We start from the raw sequence: 17,623 nt of genomic DNA, 5'->3' as shown, positions 1-17,623 counted from the left end.
GCATGGGTATTGGACAGGCTCTAGCAGATCCTCTCAGGAAACTGATTTATCCACCTTCTGTTAGCAAGCATCAGCCTGTGTCTGAATTTGGTGTCTTCATATGAGATGCATTCCCAGGTGGAGAAGTCTCTCTTTAGCCTTTCTTCAGTCTCTGCTCCAGTCTTTGTCCATGCATTTCCTTTAGACATTAGAAATAATCGATTAATATTTTTGAGATGGGTGGGTGTCTCCATCCCTCAACTAGGGTTGTGTCTAACCTCTGGATATGGCATCTACAGGTTCTCTCTCCTCTTTGTTGGGTGTTTCACCTAATATCATTCCTGTTGGATCCTGGAGCCATTTGATTTCCTGGCATCCAGGATTTTCTTGTGGCTACCCCCAGTTCTCCATTCCCCAATGCTACACAACTCTATTCAAATTCCTGACCCTCTGTACATTCCCCCCTCACTCCTACCACACCTGACCTTGGGCCTCTTTTTCTGTCCCTGTGCCTTCTCCCTCCCAAGTTCCTTCTTCCCTCTACCTCCCATGATTATTTTGTTCCCCCTTCTATGTAGGACTGAAGTAGTGACTGATCCATCTTGAAAACTACTACATGACTGCAAGCCAACTCATGACCCTGCTAAGTGCCAGAATCTGGATATCTCAAAGACACAATATAGCAACAAATATGTATTTTAAAAAGTCATTGGAATGATTTGCAATGATATTCTGCTATATTCACAGATTGGTGCTTAGCCTAACTATCATCAGAGAGACTTTACTCAGCAATTGACTGAAACAGATGCACAGAATGTAAACAGATTTAGACAGCTAAACTTTCCATAGAAGTTGGAGAATCTGTAGTGAAAACAACAACAACAAAAACAAACAAACAAACAAACAAAACACCAAATGAAAGCTTTAGTGCCAGGAGTAGGTTATATTTAATTGAGTTGTTTGACAAGAGGACACCATAGAAATTCTTACCTACCCAGAATATTTCTAAATAGTCTCTCCAAAAACTGATGTCAAGGAGCTATTGCTAAGGTTAACATGTATATATGCATAAAACATGGTGAGTTTAAGTTGGTTACTATCTAGTTTCAACACTACTGACTAATGTTCATGGCAATAGAAGGTATTCAACATTTTACTAGAGGAGAAAGAGAAACTTCAGTCAGCTACAAATCCTTTGATCTATAACAGCCAGTCTATAAGATATCCTGGTGCAATAAATGTATAAGCACTGTGAAAGCAACCAACAACTATTGTTGGACAGAAGATACACTCAATGATTAACACCACACTGGTAGCCAAGGACCTAAGACTAGAACTGCCATGGAACATTAGGTAAAGCCATACATATACTGATCTGGCAAAGAAGAATACCAACAAAATATCTCATAATGGCATTCTGCTATAGTCATAGATTAGGATCTTGCTCAATCATCATTAAAGAAGGTCCATCGTATAGTACATGGAAATGAAATGAGAGACCAACAGTTGAAACAAGGAAAGAGAGTGGAAACTTTGGAACACTTAGTTTTCAATGGTAAATATCCATCAAATCCCTGTCCTTGTTCCTCAGAGAATGATGGCAGAGGAGGGTGAAATTGTGTGAGACACAATAGGGATATAACAATAGAAATAAAGGGTTACTGGATCCCAAAGGGCAGATACATATATAACCTCAGAGTGATTATAGCTGCCTGAATATGAGCTATAAGTTTTAAGCCAGCAGACTTCCCATTAGTGATATGGGAATTTAGTACATCCAGGAATCCCTAACATTAAAGATATTTCCAAGTGATAACCAGGCTAAAATGAAGAAATCCCAAGTCTCACAGTTTATACAAACTACAGTTAAGAAAAGACACCATGCATAGAAGTAGATGGCAAACATGAGTGAACTCAGTAATATATTTGAGAAGTTGTTTTATCAATAACACTTTCTCTGTTCATTTTTCGAAGGATTTTGGAAGTATTTTGAAATTTGGGGCTAGAAATCAACTGAGTATTGAGAGCTCAGTGGGTGCTTTTAGTGAATTTTAAGTATAATTAATTGGAGATTAATGCAAAATATACAATTTTGGCTTTTTCAAAGTGAAGTTAAAGGCTCTTAAGGCATCATTTCACAATTATATAATATATATATATATATATATATATATATATATGTGATTTATAGTTTATATAATTTATAATATATATTACATTAAACTTAATATAATATTTTATATATATATGTATGTATATATATATATACAAAAAACTAGGTTTTTGTAGGATTACTTAGCAATTCTTAGTTTGCTTAATTCAACATCTACCATATCTTTTCTCATCTTCTTGAACCAAACCATTCTTAACTTAGGAATCCCTATTATACCCTCAGTTCTTTCATATCATGTGTGTTCTACTCCTACTTTTTGTTATTTTTACTGGTTGAAATGTTTTTGTCTTCCATATTATTTTTGCCCATTCTGCACTCAAGTAGAGTTTTCCTTCCTCTTCTTTCACCATACTTTTTCCTTTTCTGCATTGATTGTGCCCCTCTCCAAGTTCATTTTGCTCATGATCTAGTATTTCACCCTCATTAATGAACTCTTCCAAACTAACAATTTTAATTAATTGGGTTCCTCCACATTTATAATAATTAAACCACATATAGTAGATAAGCTTATCACCATACATGAGAGAAAAGTTTGTGTTTATGTGTCTATGCCTCGAAAACCTCATTCAGAATAGACTACTAAAGTTCTTTCCATTTTCTTGCAAAGATCATAACTTTTTTTTTATTTTTTTATGTTTTAGTAGTATCACATTGTATAGATGTAATACATTTTATTATTTATTATTCATGTGGGGCCTATAGTCTTTTGAGGGACAGGCTCATCATCTTTGAATGAACACAGACCTGGAAGTCTTCCACTGTATGTGTGTTGGGGTCCTCTTATCAGCAGCTATATGCTGTCTGCTTGGTCTTCAAGTATTTCAAAGATCTCCAGGGTCCACATTAATAAAGACTGAGCTCCTCCTACAGGATTGCCCTCCTCCCCAGCTTTGTTCAGCTTTCCCAATTCAACATCAAGGTTCAGCTGTTTCTGTCCATTGGCTAGGTGAAATTATCTGCATTTGACTCTTTAAAATTCTTGTTGGGTCTTTCAGAGGGCAGTCAGGATGGTCCATTTTTGTCAGTGCTCCATAGCCTCAGTGATAGTGTCAGACCTTGGGACCTCCCCTTGAGATGGATCCTACTTTGGGCTTGAAGCTGGAACTTCTTTTCCTCAGGCTCTTCTCTATTTCCATCCCTGTAATTCTTTCAGATGGAAACAATTAGGGGTCAGAGGTGTGACTGTGGTATGGCAATCCCATTCCTCACTTGATGTTCCATTTTTCTGCTGGAGGTGGGCTCCACAAGTTACCTCTCCCCACTATTAGGAAGTTCATCAAAGGTCCCTCCCTGTGAGTCCTGGCAGTCTCTCATCTCCCAGGACTCTGGTGCATTCTGGGGAGTCCCCCAGACTCTTATTTTCTGAGCTTTCCTGTTTACATTCTTTCTGCAGGCCCTCAGGGCTCCAGTCCATTTCCCATACCCAATACCAGATCAGGATTCCATTTCCCTGCCCGCCCCCACTGTCACTCCACCCCATCCACTTTCCCTCCCAAGTCCCTCCCTCCCTCTCAAATAATGATTGCTTTATCTTCTGTCCTAAGTTGGACTGACACATCCTCACTTGGGGACTTCAGCTTGTTGAGAATTTTGAATTCTTTGTAGTGTATCTTGTGTATTCTGCATTGTTTATTTGTTTGTTTGTTTGTTTGTTTGCTTGGCTAATATCCACTTATTAGGGAATATATACCATGCATGTCTTTGGCTCTGAGTTATCTCACTGAGTATGATATTTTCTAGTTCCATCCATTTGCCTGCAATACTCAGGATGTTCTCATTCTTAATCGTTGAGTAGTATTCCATTGTGGAAATGAACCACATTTTCTGTATCAATTCTGTCATGAAATATCTGCATTGATTCCAGCTTCTGGCTATCACAAATAAGGCCACTATAAACATAGTCGAACATTTTCCCCTGTAGCATGATGAGGCGTCACTTGTGTATGTTCCCAAGAGTTGTATAGCTGGGTCTTCAGATACATCTATTTCTAACTTTCTGAGAAACCTACGGATTGATTTTCAGAGTGGTTGCACCAGTTTGCAATTCCACCAGCAATGAAGGAGTATTCCTCTTTCTCCACATCTTCTCCAATATGTATTCTTACCTGAGGTTTTGATCTTCGCCATTGTGACTGGTGTGGTGGAATTTCAGGGTCATTTTGATTTGCATTTCTCTGATCACTAAGGACTTTGAACATGGTTTTAGACGCTTCTCAGCCATTCAATATGTGTCAGTTGTGAATTTTTAGCTTGGCAAAATTATAATAAAGAAGTTGCAACAAAACATTTTAAGAAAACAAGTCATCAAAGCATAAAGCTTCTAATTAATAGTTGCAGCATTGGTAATAATCAGAACTACTAGCATAAAGTGGTACATACTTAACACCATAAAGACCATGGCCTCATGAATGTGTCACTTAAATACTTGTGAATTCATTAGCAAGCTGAAGGGCAAAGAACTGTTACTATCCTCTGGCTGCCACTCAGTTACATCTTACTACTGGTCTTAAGGGTTGATTATATGCTAACTATTTTTTCCAAGTGTTTCTCTAAATGTATTTTCTCACACCTCCTTACTATGGCTACCAAGATTTGTGCCTACCCTGAAGCTGATACAATTCTGAGTCCAGATTCAGACATTGTCCATGTGACCTGGCTCTAAATTGGAGCAACTGAATCAAATAATACTTAAATATCACAGTGACACTTTTTGTCATTATATCAAATATTAGACTCAGAAGCACAAGCTCCTTTAAACTTCTTGCCCTCCCTATCCACGTGGTAGCAATTTCATTACTTACACATACAATATGTATTTCCATAGAAAAGAAAGGAATTAATGTGCAATCAGGAATGTATTGTCTGGAAGCTAGGTTAGTAACTAAATATGAAATAATATAGGTGTGATTGCCAGTGGTCACCTATGCTACTTAACACATAAACCAGATTTACCTTAAAAAAAAAAAAGGAAACCATATGTGAGAAAATGACTTGAAAATATCTGTCTGTAAATATATGTTTAAATAGAAATTACTGGGAAAAGGTCATGACAATTATGGGTGGCTCCATCCCTGGTCTTGTATTCTTGAATTCTGTAGGAAAATCTGTTACAGCAAGTCAGTTAAAATAAGTCAGTAATCAGCAATCCTCTATGGTTTTTGCTTCAGCCCCAGCCTGCAGGTTCCTACTATGGATTAGTTCTGTCCTGAATTCTTTAGATGATGATCAGCAATATGGAAGTATAAACCAAATACATTCTTTTATCTACAACTTCGGTTTTTTTTTTTGTTTTTGTTTTGTTTTGTTGTTGTTTCATTGTTTGTTTGTTTGGTTTGGTTTGGTTTTGTCTTTTTTCATTGTAGAACTGAAACAAGTTGGGATAAAGTGTTTGGAGTACTGTTGAGATTGAACAGAGTATGTTTTAGGTAGAATTTTGGATTTGGGGGTTAGAAAGGAATTGAGAGTTGAGAGTTCAGTGTTGTATTCTGCTAGAGTTTGAAAGATAAACAGAACAGTCTCCTGGTTGGAAGCCTGGATTATGAACTTTATGACAGAAATTAAAAGGCAGAATATTTTCTTTTAATTCAAGGTTCTGTCATTAAGTTATGTGTTGCTGACAAAACAGCTGTGATTAACAAGACACCAGAAATACTAAGAGGACACCTTTGATTTTCTGGAACACTCAATGCCGATCATCTAGAGCAGAGAAATTATTTGTGATTAAGAAGAGACCATCATCACTGAGGTGAAATCTTCTGAAAAGAGTTTCCTGACAGTCTTCACATTGAAGCCTTGTTCTAGAGATGACTGGGGTTTTTACCTCATACTGGTAGACAAAAATGGTAACTTAATAGACACCCAGGCAGTAGTAGTCTTGAATGCATAAAAAGTCATGGTCAGCAGCTTAAGCTTGAGACTGTGAAGGCTAGGAGAGGACATTTGTGTTGTTGTAACCTATTGTCATGTGGAAGCTGAGGACTGAAGAGGTCATGCAAACAGGTTAAAGTTTGGTGCCCCAAAACAGCCTACGATGGGCTATCATTTAAAATGTGTCTCAGATGCTTTGGAGATGCCATTACCATGGGATGACACCAAAACTGCAGAATACAGTGGAGTAGAGCCTGCCTGATCCTTGAAGATAAACTGAATGTGGTGCAAACAGAAAGCTGGAAAAATAATAAAAACTATTTGAAGTTGCCCCGAATATCATGAATAAATCCTCTATAATTACAAATTGTGTAATTAGTATTGTTGGAGCTTGTTTTTGCTCAGTTTGCTTTGTGACTGTGCCAAACTTGGAAGACTTTACTTTTTAAGAGATTTTTGATTGCTAGATGGAGTGCATTTTTAACAAATTATCTCCTTTACACCAAGAACAAACTTATCCTTCCTTCCTCTCCTAGTCCCACCTGACCTCTAAGCCCAACACTATTCTATCTTCTTTTCTCTTCACAATAGGACTACCTAAATTGGTATTGACCAGGCATGGTATATAAACTTGAGAAATGACTAGGCAACTACTCTTCTACTAAGGCTAGACAAGATAACCGAATGGAGGTGTGAACTCAACGGAATGTAACAGAGTCAGAGAAAGCCTCTGATGCCATATAGAATTCTTACAAGAGCAGCAAGCTACATAACCATACCATGTATGCAATGGAACCTGATCAGACCCATACATGCTACATTATTGGCAGTTTAGTTCCCTTGGGTTCTAATATGCAATGGATATAATATCCTCTTAGCTCTTTCTTGTGGTGCCCTTGACCTATCTGGCTCTTACCAATGTTCCTCATTATTTTGTTGATGCTCCAGATTCTAATAAAAACTCACCTAACTGTATCTTCTTAGGGTCTATGCATTTCTTTCATCCCTTGCTGTCTGAATCATCTCTGATGACTGTTTGGTCTAGACACTAAACTGTGAGTATACCATAATAAATTCAGCAATCATTCCTTTTTTCCAGTTATGTATAGTCTTTCGCATATCCAGCTTTAGGACCTGCACGTGGTGAAAAATTCAGCCTCGCTGTCATGTCATGCGTATCAAGATGGGCCTGTAATTAGTAGACCACAATAACAATTTGTGTGCCAAGCATATCTTGTGGACATGAGGAGATGTAGAAGTTGCAGGTCTGAGATCTACTGTCTGGGTTTCTTGTCCAAATATCTCAACTAGATGTCTTGCCTAGTTAGTTACAGGAGATGACCATTTCAGATTCCATAGCCCATTTTGTTATGAATGCTTGCTAAGGTCCCTCTCATTGATTTCTGGATGTTTCTGTTATGCTCTGTTTCTAGCTTTTCCCAGAGATAGCACCCACATTCCAGTTGTCTTCACAAGTAATCTCTCCCTCCATCATCCATAACCGCAGATTTTTCATATTGTCATCCCCACTCTCTATATTCTTGCAGTCCACTCTCCCCATGCACACATGATGTCTATTCTGTTTTCAATTCTAAGTGAGAATTAATGTTCCCTATTTCAGCACTACATGTACTTAGCCATTTTTGTATCTGGAGATAGCAGTATGCTTATCCTTTACCTTATATTATCCACTTATATGGGGGTACATACTATGTCTGAAATCATAGGTTGGATTAACTCAAAGGATCATCTTCTCTACTTCCATTCATTTGCTTAGAAATTACATGATGTTATTGTTTTTAATTACTGAGTAATGCTCCTTTGTTTATCCATTCTTTGGTTGATATATGTCTAGCTTGTTTCATGTTTCCACTGTCATGCATAAAGCTGCTAGGAAAACAGTTCATCAAGTGCCCTGTTGTATAGTGGACTGTCCTCTGGGTATATGCCCAAAAGTCATATATGTCAGTCTTGAGATGAATAGAGTCCCAATTTCCTGAGAAATTGCTGCATTAATTTCTGAAGTGGATGTATGTTTCTGCCATCCCACTAGGAATGAAGAGAACATAAATTTTAATTATTTTTATTCACTTTACAACCCTCTTCTGCCCCTCTACAGGTCATTCCCTCCCAAAATCCTCCCTCCCATACTACTTTTCTTCTCCTATGAAAGAGTGTCCCCAAGTATTTCTCAATGCAGACACATCATCTCTGTGAGACTAGTGGCATTCCCTCCCACTGCGGCTAGACAAAGTTGCCTATCTTGAAGAACATATTCTATGGACAGGCACCATATTTTGGGATAACTCTGACATTATTTGTTTGGGCCCAGATGAAAACTAAGGTGCACATATGAGGAGAGGTGTAGATCTTGCCAGGGTATGCCCCTTGGTTGTTGATACAGACTCTGACAACACCAAGAGACCTGGGTGGTTGACTCTGTTGGTCTTAACGTGTACTCCTGTTGCCTTCATGTACAATTCTTCTCTCTATATTTCTGTATAATAAATCAAACTCCATCTAAAGTAGGGTGTAGGTGTCTGCATCCCTGTGAGTTATCTGTTAGTTGGAGTCCCACAGACAGCAGCCAGGTTATGCTCTTCTGTGTTAGCAAACTAGAGTATCATGGGTTAGTATTTTCCTATTGGGTCGATTGTAAGTTGGGATATCAATTCAACCTATTTTCATTTTACTCCTCTGTACTCCCTTAAAGTGGCTTACCAAAATCTACATAGCTTTCAGTCCCACTGCCCTCCATTCTCCTACTAGTTTTAACCATTATGTACTTCGTTAAACATCCACCAGCTTCTGTAATCCCTAGTACAAGTGCATATTCTGCCACTAAACAACATTGTCAGGTTTGTCACAGCAATTTCATGCTTTGTTCATTTATCCCAATTTTGTCTTTATCTTGATAACCTTTGTTATTTTTGTCAACTGGATAGAAGTTAGAGTCATCTGACTGGAGAAATATTCAGTTTAGAAAATACATCATAGGATATAAGTGTAAGGGACTTCACAAAATCAAAAGCAGAGCAACCATCCCCCATGTTGGATGTTGCCATTCATGGGATGATAGTCCTGGATTCTAGAGGAAAAGGGGATGACTTAGAATGTGAAGTAAGCAAATATGCACCACTCCTCCATTACCTCTGCAACAACTCCTGCTTCTAGGATCCTTCCATTTTTTGTTTCTGTCCTGACTTACTTAAATGCTATATGGAATTGCAAAATGAAATGGAGAAGTTTCTAGACAGATACCAGGTACCAAAGTTGAATCAAGATCAGGTTAATGATCTAAATAGCCCTATATCCCCCAAAGAAATAGAAGCAGTCATTAATAGTCTCCCAACCAAAGAAAGCCCAGGACCAGATGGGTTTAGTGCAGAGTTCTATCAGACCTTCAAAGAAGATCTAACCCCAGTTCTTATCAATCTATTCCACAAAATAGAAAATGAAGGTACTCTACCCAACTCATTCTATGAAGCCACAATTACTCTGATACCTAAACCACAAAAAGACCCGACAAAGATAGAGAACTTCAGACCAATATCCCTTATGAATATCGATGCAAAAATCCTCAATAAAGTTCTTGCTAAAGGAATCCAAGAACACATCAAAACAATCATCCATCCTGACCAAGTAGGTTTCATTCAGGTTGCAGGGATGGTTCAATATACGGAAATCCATCAACATAATCCAGTATATAAACAAACTCAAAGACAAAAACCACATGATCATCTCGTTAGATGCTGAGAAAGCATTTGACAAAATCCAACACCCATTCATGATAAAAGTGTTGGAAAGATCAGGAATTCAAGGCCCATACCTAAACATGATAAAAGCAATCTACAGCAAACCAGTAGCCAGCATCAAAGTAAATGGTGAGAAACTTGAAGCAATCCCACTAAAATCAGGGACTAGACAAGGCTGTCCACTTTCTCCCTACCTCTTCAACATAGTACTTGAAGTCCTAGCCAGAGCAATTAGACAACAAAAGGAGATCAAGGGGATACAAATTGGAAAGGAAGAAGTCAAAATATCACTTTTTGCAGATGATATGATAGTATATATAAGTGACCCTAAAAATTCCACTAGAGAACTCCTAAGCCTGATAAACAGCTTCAATAAAGTAGCTGGATATAAAATTAACTCAAACAAGTCAATGGCCTTTCTGTACACAAAGGATAAGCAGGCTGAGAAAGAAATTAGAGAAACAACACCCTTCTCAATAGTCACAAATAATATAAAATACCTTGGCGTGACACTAACTAAGGAAGTGAAAGATCTGTATGATAAGAACTTCAAGTATCTAAAGAAAGAAATTAAAGAAGATCTCAGAAGATGGAAAGATCTCCCATGCTCATGGATTGGCAGGATCAACATTGTAAAAATGGCTATCTTGCCAAAAGCAATCTACAGATTCAGTGTAATCCCAATCAAAATTCCAACCCAATTCTTCAAAGAATTAGAAAGGGCAATCGACAGATTCATCTGGAATAACAAAAAACCTAGGATAGCAAAAAATTTTCTCAAGGATAAAAGAACCTCTGGTGGAATCCTCATGCTGGACCTAAACTGTATTACAGAGCAATTGTGGTCAAAACTGCATGGTACTGGTATAGTGACAGACAAGTAGATCAATGGAATCAAATTGAAGACCCAGAGATGAATCCACACACCTATGGTCACTTGATCTTTGACAAGGGAGCTATAACCATCCAGTGGAAAAAAAACAGCATTTTCAACAAATGGTGCTGGCACAACTGGCGGTTATCATGTAGAAGAATGTGAATTGATCCATTTCTATCTCCTTGTACTAAGGTCAAATCTAAGTGGATTAAGGAACTCCACATAAAACCAGAGACACTGAAACTTATAGAAGAGAAAGTAGGGAAAAGCCTCGAAGATATGGGTACAGGGGAATAATTCCTGAATAGAATAGCAATGGCTTGTGCTGTAAGATCAAGAATCGATAAATGGGACCTCATAAAATTGCAAAGCTTCTGCAAAGCAAAAGACACCGTCAATAAGACAAAAAGGCCACCAACAGATGGGGAAAGGATCTTTACCTATCCCAAATCAGATAGGGGACTAATATCCAATATATATAAAGAACTCAAGAAGGTGGACTCCACAAAATCAAATAACCCCATTAAAAAATGGGGCTCAGAGCTGAACAAAGAATTCTCACCTGAGGAATACCGAATGGCAGAGAAGCACCTGAAAAAATGTTCAACATCCTTAATCATCTGGGAAATGCAAATCAAAACAACACTGAGATTCCACTTCACTCCAGTCAGAATGGCTAAGATCAAAATCTCAGGTGACAGCAGATGGTGGCGAGGATGTGGAGAAAGGGGAACACTCCTCCATTTTTGGTGGGATTGCAAGCTTGTACAACCACTCTGGAAATAAGTCTGGCAGTTCTTCAGAAAATTGGACATAGTACTACCGGAGGATCCCGCAATACCTCTCCTGGGCATATATCCAGAAGATGTCCCAACCGGTAAGAAAAACACATGCTCCACTATGTTCATAGCAGCCTTATTTATAATAGCCAGAAGCTGGAAAGAAACCAGATGCCCCTCAAAAGAGGAATGGATACAGAAAATGTGGTACATTTACACAATGGAATACTACTCAGCTATTTAAAAAAAATGAATTTATGAAATTTCTAGGCAAATGAATTGACCTGGAGGGTATCATCCTGAGTGAAGTAACCCAATCACAAAGGAACTCGTACAATATGTACTCACTGATAAGTGGATATTAGCTCAGATACTTAGGATACCCAAGATATAAGATATAACTTGCCAAACGTATGAAATTCAAGAAGAACGAAGACCAAAATGAGGACACTTTAGCCTTTCTTAGAAATGGGAACAAAACACCCATGGAAGGAGTTACAGAGACAAAATTTGGAGCTGAGACGAAAGGATGGACCATCTAGTGATTGCCATATGCAGGGATCCATCCCATAATCAGCTTCCAAATGCTGACACCATTGCATACACTAGCAAGATTTTGCTGAAAGAACCCAGATATAGCTCTCTCTTGTGAGACTATGCGGCGGCCTAGCAAACACAGAAGTGGATGATCACAGTCAGCTATTGGATGGGTCACACGCCCCCTAATGGAGGAGCTATAGAAATTACCCAAGGAGCTAAAGGGAACTGCAACCCTATAGGTGGAACAACATTATGAACTAACCAGTATCCGTGAGCTCTTGTCTTTAGCTGCATATGTATCAAAAAATGGCCTATTCGGTCATCACTGCAAAGAGAGGCCCATTGGACTTGCAAACTTTATATGCCCCAGTACAGGGGAACGCCAGGGCCAAAAAGGGGCAGTGGGTGGGTAGGGGATTGGGGGCGTGGGTATGGGGGACCTTTGGGATAGCATTGAAAATGTAAACGAGGAAAATACCTAATTAAAAAAAAAAGAATTATGTAGCCTTTTATTATACACACGGTAAACACCATGAGAAAAAGAATTTGGAGAAATAATATAAAAATGTCTTGGTGTCATTCTAAGAAAGCAAGAGAAAGGCCAATATGTATCCTAGGTTTGGGGCTAATATCCACTTATCAGTGAGTACATATTGTGTGAGTTCCTTTGTGAATGTGTTACCTCACTCAGGATGATGCCCTCCAGGTCCATCCATTTGGCTAGGAATTTCATAAATTCATTCTTTTTAATAGCTGAGTAGTACTCTATTGTGTAGATGTACCACATTTTCTGTATCCATTCCTCTGTTGAGGGGCATCTGGGTTCTTTCCAGCTTCTGGCTATTATAAATAAGGCTGCTATGAACATAGTGGAGCATGTGTCCTTTTTACCAGTTGGGGCATCTTCTGGATATATGCCCAGGAGAGGTATTGCTGGATCCTCCGGTAGTACTATGTCCAATTTTCTGAGGAACCGCCAGACTGATTTCCAGAGTGGTTGTACAAGCCTGCAATCTCACCAACAATGATATAAGATACAAGATATAAGATATAATTTGCTAAACACATGAAACTCAAGAAGAATGAAGACTGAAGTGTGGACACTATGCCCCTCCTTAGAATTGGGAACAAAACACCCATGGAAGGAGTTACAGAGACAAAGTTTGGAGCTGAGATGAAAGGATGGACCATGTAGAGACTGCCATATCCAGGGATCTACCCCGTAATCAGCATCCAAACGCTGACACAATTGCATACACTAGCAAGATTTTATTGAAAGGACCATGATGTAGCTGTCTCTTGAGAGACTATGCTGGGGCCTAGCAAACACAGAAGTGGATGCTCACAGTCAGCTAATGGATGGATCACAGGACTCCCAATGGAGGAGCTAGAGAAAGTACCCAAGGAGCTAAAGGGATCTGCAACCCTATAGGTGGAACAACATTATGAACTAACCAGTACACTGGAGCTCTTGACTCTAGCTGAATATGTATCAAAAGATATCCTAGTCGGCCATCACTGGAAAGAGAGGCCCATTGGACTTGCAAACTTTATATTCCCCAGTACAGGGGAACGACAGGGCCAAAAAGGGGGAGTGTGTGGGTAGGGGAGTGGGGGTGGGTGGGTATGGGGGACTTTTGGTATAGCATTGGAAATGTAAATGAGCTAAATACCTAATAAAAAATGGAAAAAAAAAGAAAGGTCAATATGATAAAGACTTCAAGACTCTGAAAAAAGCAACTGAATAAGATGTTAGAAAATGAAAAGAATTCCTATAACCTTGGCTAGGTAAAATAGTGAAAAAAGCCATCCTACCAATAGCAATCTACACACTCAATGACATCCCTATCAAAACACCAAAACAATTCTTTGCAGACTTTGAAATATGATTTCTAAATAATGTGGAAAACTATGAAACTCAGGGTAGATTGAACAATCTAGAAGAATATGTGAAATTCTGGAGTATTCACCATCCCTGCCTTTAGGAACAAGTACTTTGTGAAAAACATATTCAAGTTTTGAGAGAATTCAGCTGACTTGAATAAATATGAACATCCATTTCTGATTTGTTATATTTCCACATGGAATAATGGATCTTTTTTTTTGTCATACTAAATTCTCAAGATTGGATGTGTCAATTTTTGGTCATAAATTGGGAAGGGTCTCATAGGAACTGGTTCTCTCTGTGAAGGCAATTTTAGTGGACAGCTTCTGAAGCAGGGGGAGTAATTATCTTGAGTGTCATAGCCACTTATAATTTGCCATGTTCCGGGGATATCTTCATACACATGACCATGTGTGTAGCCCTGGTTAAACCCAGCCTGTCACAAGTAACAACAACTAAAGCAAATGTCCAGAAAGTATTTATTGAGAAAAAAAATTATGTTCAAGGGAGATGGATGAAAACAAGAGTGCACAAAAAGTGAGTTTAGTCAAAATCTATTCACATACTTGTTGGAAATCTTCTAAGAATAAGATGAAAGACTAAAAGAAAACCCGTGATAGTTAGTACTGTAAACTCACAGTTTCATAGAGTGAAGCAAAGTGGATTTTCACTTGAGCCTGAACAGATTAAAGTAAGGATGAGTGAGGGACTCAAGATAATTCCTCTTGGAATCCTACCAAAAAGTGACATGTGTACTTAAGGGAAAGGGTCTCAAACTCTCAGTAGTAATTTTAAAGACTTTGGATTTTAAGAGCGATTGAATTTTTAAGAATTTGTAAAGACTGTGGAACTTTTAAAGTTATTTAGATCAAGGTGTCAATTGTACAGGCTAGTTTTGTGTCAACTTGACACAACTAGAGTTATCTCAGAGAAAGGAACTTCAGTTGAGGAAATGCCACCATGAGATCCAACTGTAAGGCATTTTCTCAATTAGTGATCAAGGGGGAAAGGCTCCTTTTGGGTTGGACCATCTCTGGGCTGGTAGTCCTAGTTCGATAAGAGAACAGGCTGAGCAATCCAGGGGAAGCAAACCAGTAATGGAAATCCCTTCATGGCCTCTGCATCAGCTCCTGCTTTCTGACCTACTTGAGTTCTAGTCCTGATTTCCTTGCTGATGAACAGCAGTATGGAATTGTAAGCTGAATATACCCTTTTTTCCCAACTTGCTTCTTGTTCATGATGTTTGTGCAGGAATAGAAACCCTGAAAAAAACAGCACTCATACCTGCCAGTGGTGGAGAGTGCAAACTTATTCTCCTATAACCATAACCCTTTAAGTGTTCCAAGACTCATTCAAAATACTGTACCCTATCAGATATTTTCGATGTGTTCAATTTCACAAAGTTCTTAGGTGTATCTAAAATGATAATCGATTTTAAACTTACCGCTCCTTCAGTGGACATTGATGGTAACAACAGAATGAGGAAAAAACACATCAATGGGAATGAATCCATGGCTGAAACTAACCAAAGAAGATATTGTAGTTGAAGCTCATAGTATGTGAAACAGAGAAGGAAACTAGAAACATGATAGAAGTTATTCCCAAGCAACTATATGTGATAAACTCTTTAACAATACAAGAAGGAAAGAAACACCAAGAAGGGTCATTGTATGTTTATTGTGCCAACCTTGAATCATATAGGACTGATTCATAAGCTAAACAGCTTTCCTGATGGCTCAGGTGTGCATTTGCAAAAGGTGAAAGTTCTGAGTTTCTTTATGAACATATCTATTACTCTGTCATCAAAAGCAAAATTTGAGAAACAAAACAATTTCAAGTTTTTGAAATTTACTTCCACTGTGCATCATCTTTTATTTTACCACTCTCTGTATATAGAGTTCTATACTAGACATGGATACGTGTATCAGGGTTATGATTATGCAGGCGGAAACATATGAAAACAATCTAAACAAACTCTTTGAAAAACAATTCAAATTATGATATTGTTTTACTTAATTGCATCAAATTTCACTTTGCTCCATTAGTAGCAAATGTAAACACAATTAATGAATTGTAAATTTATTTTAACTGATAGCATTCAGTCCATACTTTACAAATGGGATATACCATATTCTTATTAAGAATTAAACATACTTGTTCAGTCTCATAGTGTTTACTCTCAGTAGTTGCCAAATTCTACATTCTTTGGATGCTGGTAGAACTTAAGTGAGGACACATTAGCCTTGTAGCTGGAACTCAAAGAAACAGTTTATCTTGAAAACTGAATGGGTAGCACCTTATAATGTATACTGTGTATTTATTCTTATACTTCATAGTTTTTAAATTCATATTATTTGCCTCAAATTTGTATATAGCTCAAAGACAATGCAAAGGAATTATCATCAAGCATCTACTAAAATTTGCATTTTGAACATCATTTACCCTTTTCTTCTATTCAAATCGTTCCATAAATTCTATAATGATTCCTTTCAAATCAGTGTCCATAAAATTTCTTCGGAATTTATGGCTAAAATTTTAGTCAGTATCTCTCCACACTTATCTGTAATTTCAATTTCAACCTTGAACTTCATACAGCCAAATAACGAACAATGACCTATAAAACATTCTAGATAGTACTGAATCATCATACAATCGTTGCTTATAACTAGTAGAATAGATAAATTCACTCCTCTACTTGGTGGACCAATTAATAGGGAATTGCAAGTAAGGCTTCTGTTTCTTCTGACACTTAAGGAAAATATTTTCTTGCTATTATCCTGTACAAATGAAGAAATGCATAGAAATTAAGTTTTCTAGTCATCTGTGTGGTTTGTTTCTATATACTACTTCCTACTTGATGAGGTTCATGCTCAAAAATTCCTTGGCAGTCCCATTACTTCTATGTATATTTCCAAATCTGAGGCACTGATGTGTCTCTAGCCACTGCAATCTTTGCACTGTAAAAATTATCATCTTGAAATTTACTTTTTTTGCTGTGCAGTCTTACCTCGAATAGATTGTTTCACGGGATTTCTGTTCCTGCTTCACTCTTCTTTGCTTCTCTGATTCTTTGGGATTCCTCCTTTCCTTGTGAAGTAGTGACTTTAGAAGTTTGAACTCAGATGCAGATGTGCTGCACAGCCTGCTATTTAAAGCAAAGTAGTTTGATTGAAATGTTAATCTTGGCTTCTGATTCTTGAACATCAGACTATATAAGACAGTGACATTTGATCTCAGGCATAAGTACATTCCGTTCATGTGTTGTTGGATCATCAATCTACTGTTTCTCTTTCCTCATGGATTTTTCCATTTGTTCCTTTTTCAAATGAGAGACAGGGAGGGGAGATTCACATCTATTTTCACAGTATTGGTTTACCATGCTAGTTTATAGGTTTGTTTTGGTTTGGTTTAGTTGTGCTCATATTAACTTTATATCTAATTAATTTTCTATTTTTGTCACCCTTTCATATTTCTTGCTATGGGTAAAAGGGTGGCAGGAAAAGACTGGAAGACAGAAAGGAAACCAGTGGGAAACATCTCTTGATCTAGCTGGAAGCCTAGGACTGAGGAGAATACCAGGAATCTCTGATGGTGAGTCCAGCTGAGATCCTGCAAAAGAGTGTGTGGAGTCTTAAGTGAGTAACCCATGTAGCCAGCCAAGAATAGTAAAGGACTTTGGGGAACAATAATTCAGCCACAAAAACTTCAACCCCAAATATTCTTTCCTTAAGTTCTGAAGAGATTAAGATAGAGTAGAGACTGTAAAAA

The sequence above is a fragment of the Mus musculus genome, chromosome 17 (assembly GCF_000001635.26).
Source record: "Mus musculus strain C57BL/6J chromosome 17, GRCm38.p6 C57BL/6J".
Taxonomy (NCBI): domain Eukaryota; kingdom Metazoa; phylum Chordata; class Mammalia; order Rodentia; family Muridae; genus Mus; species Mus musculus.
Note: the sequence above shows the minus strand (reverse complement) of the source record.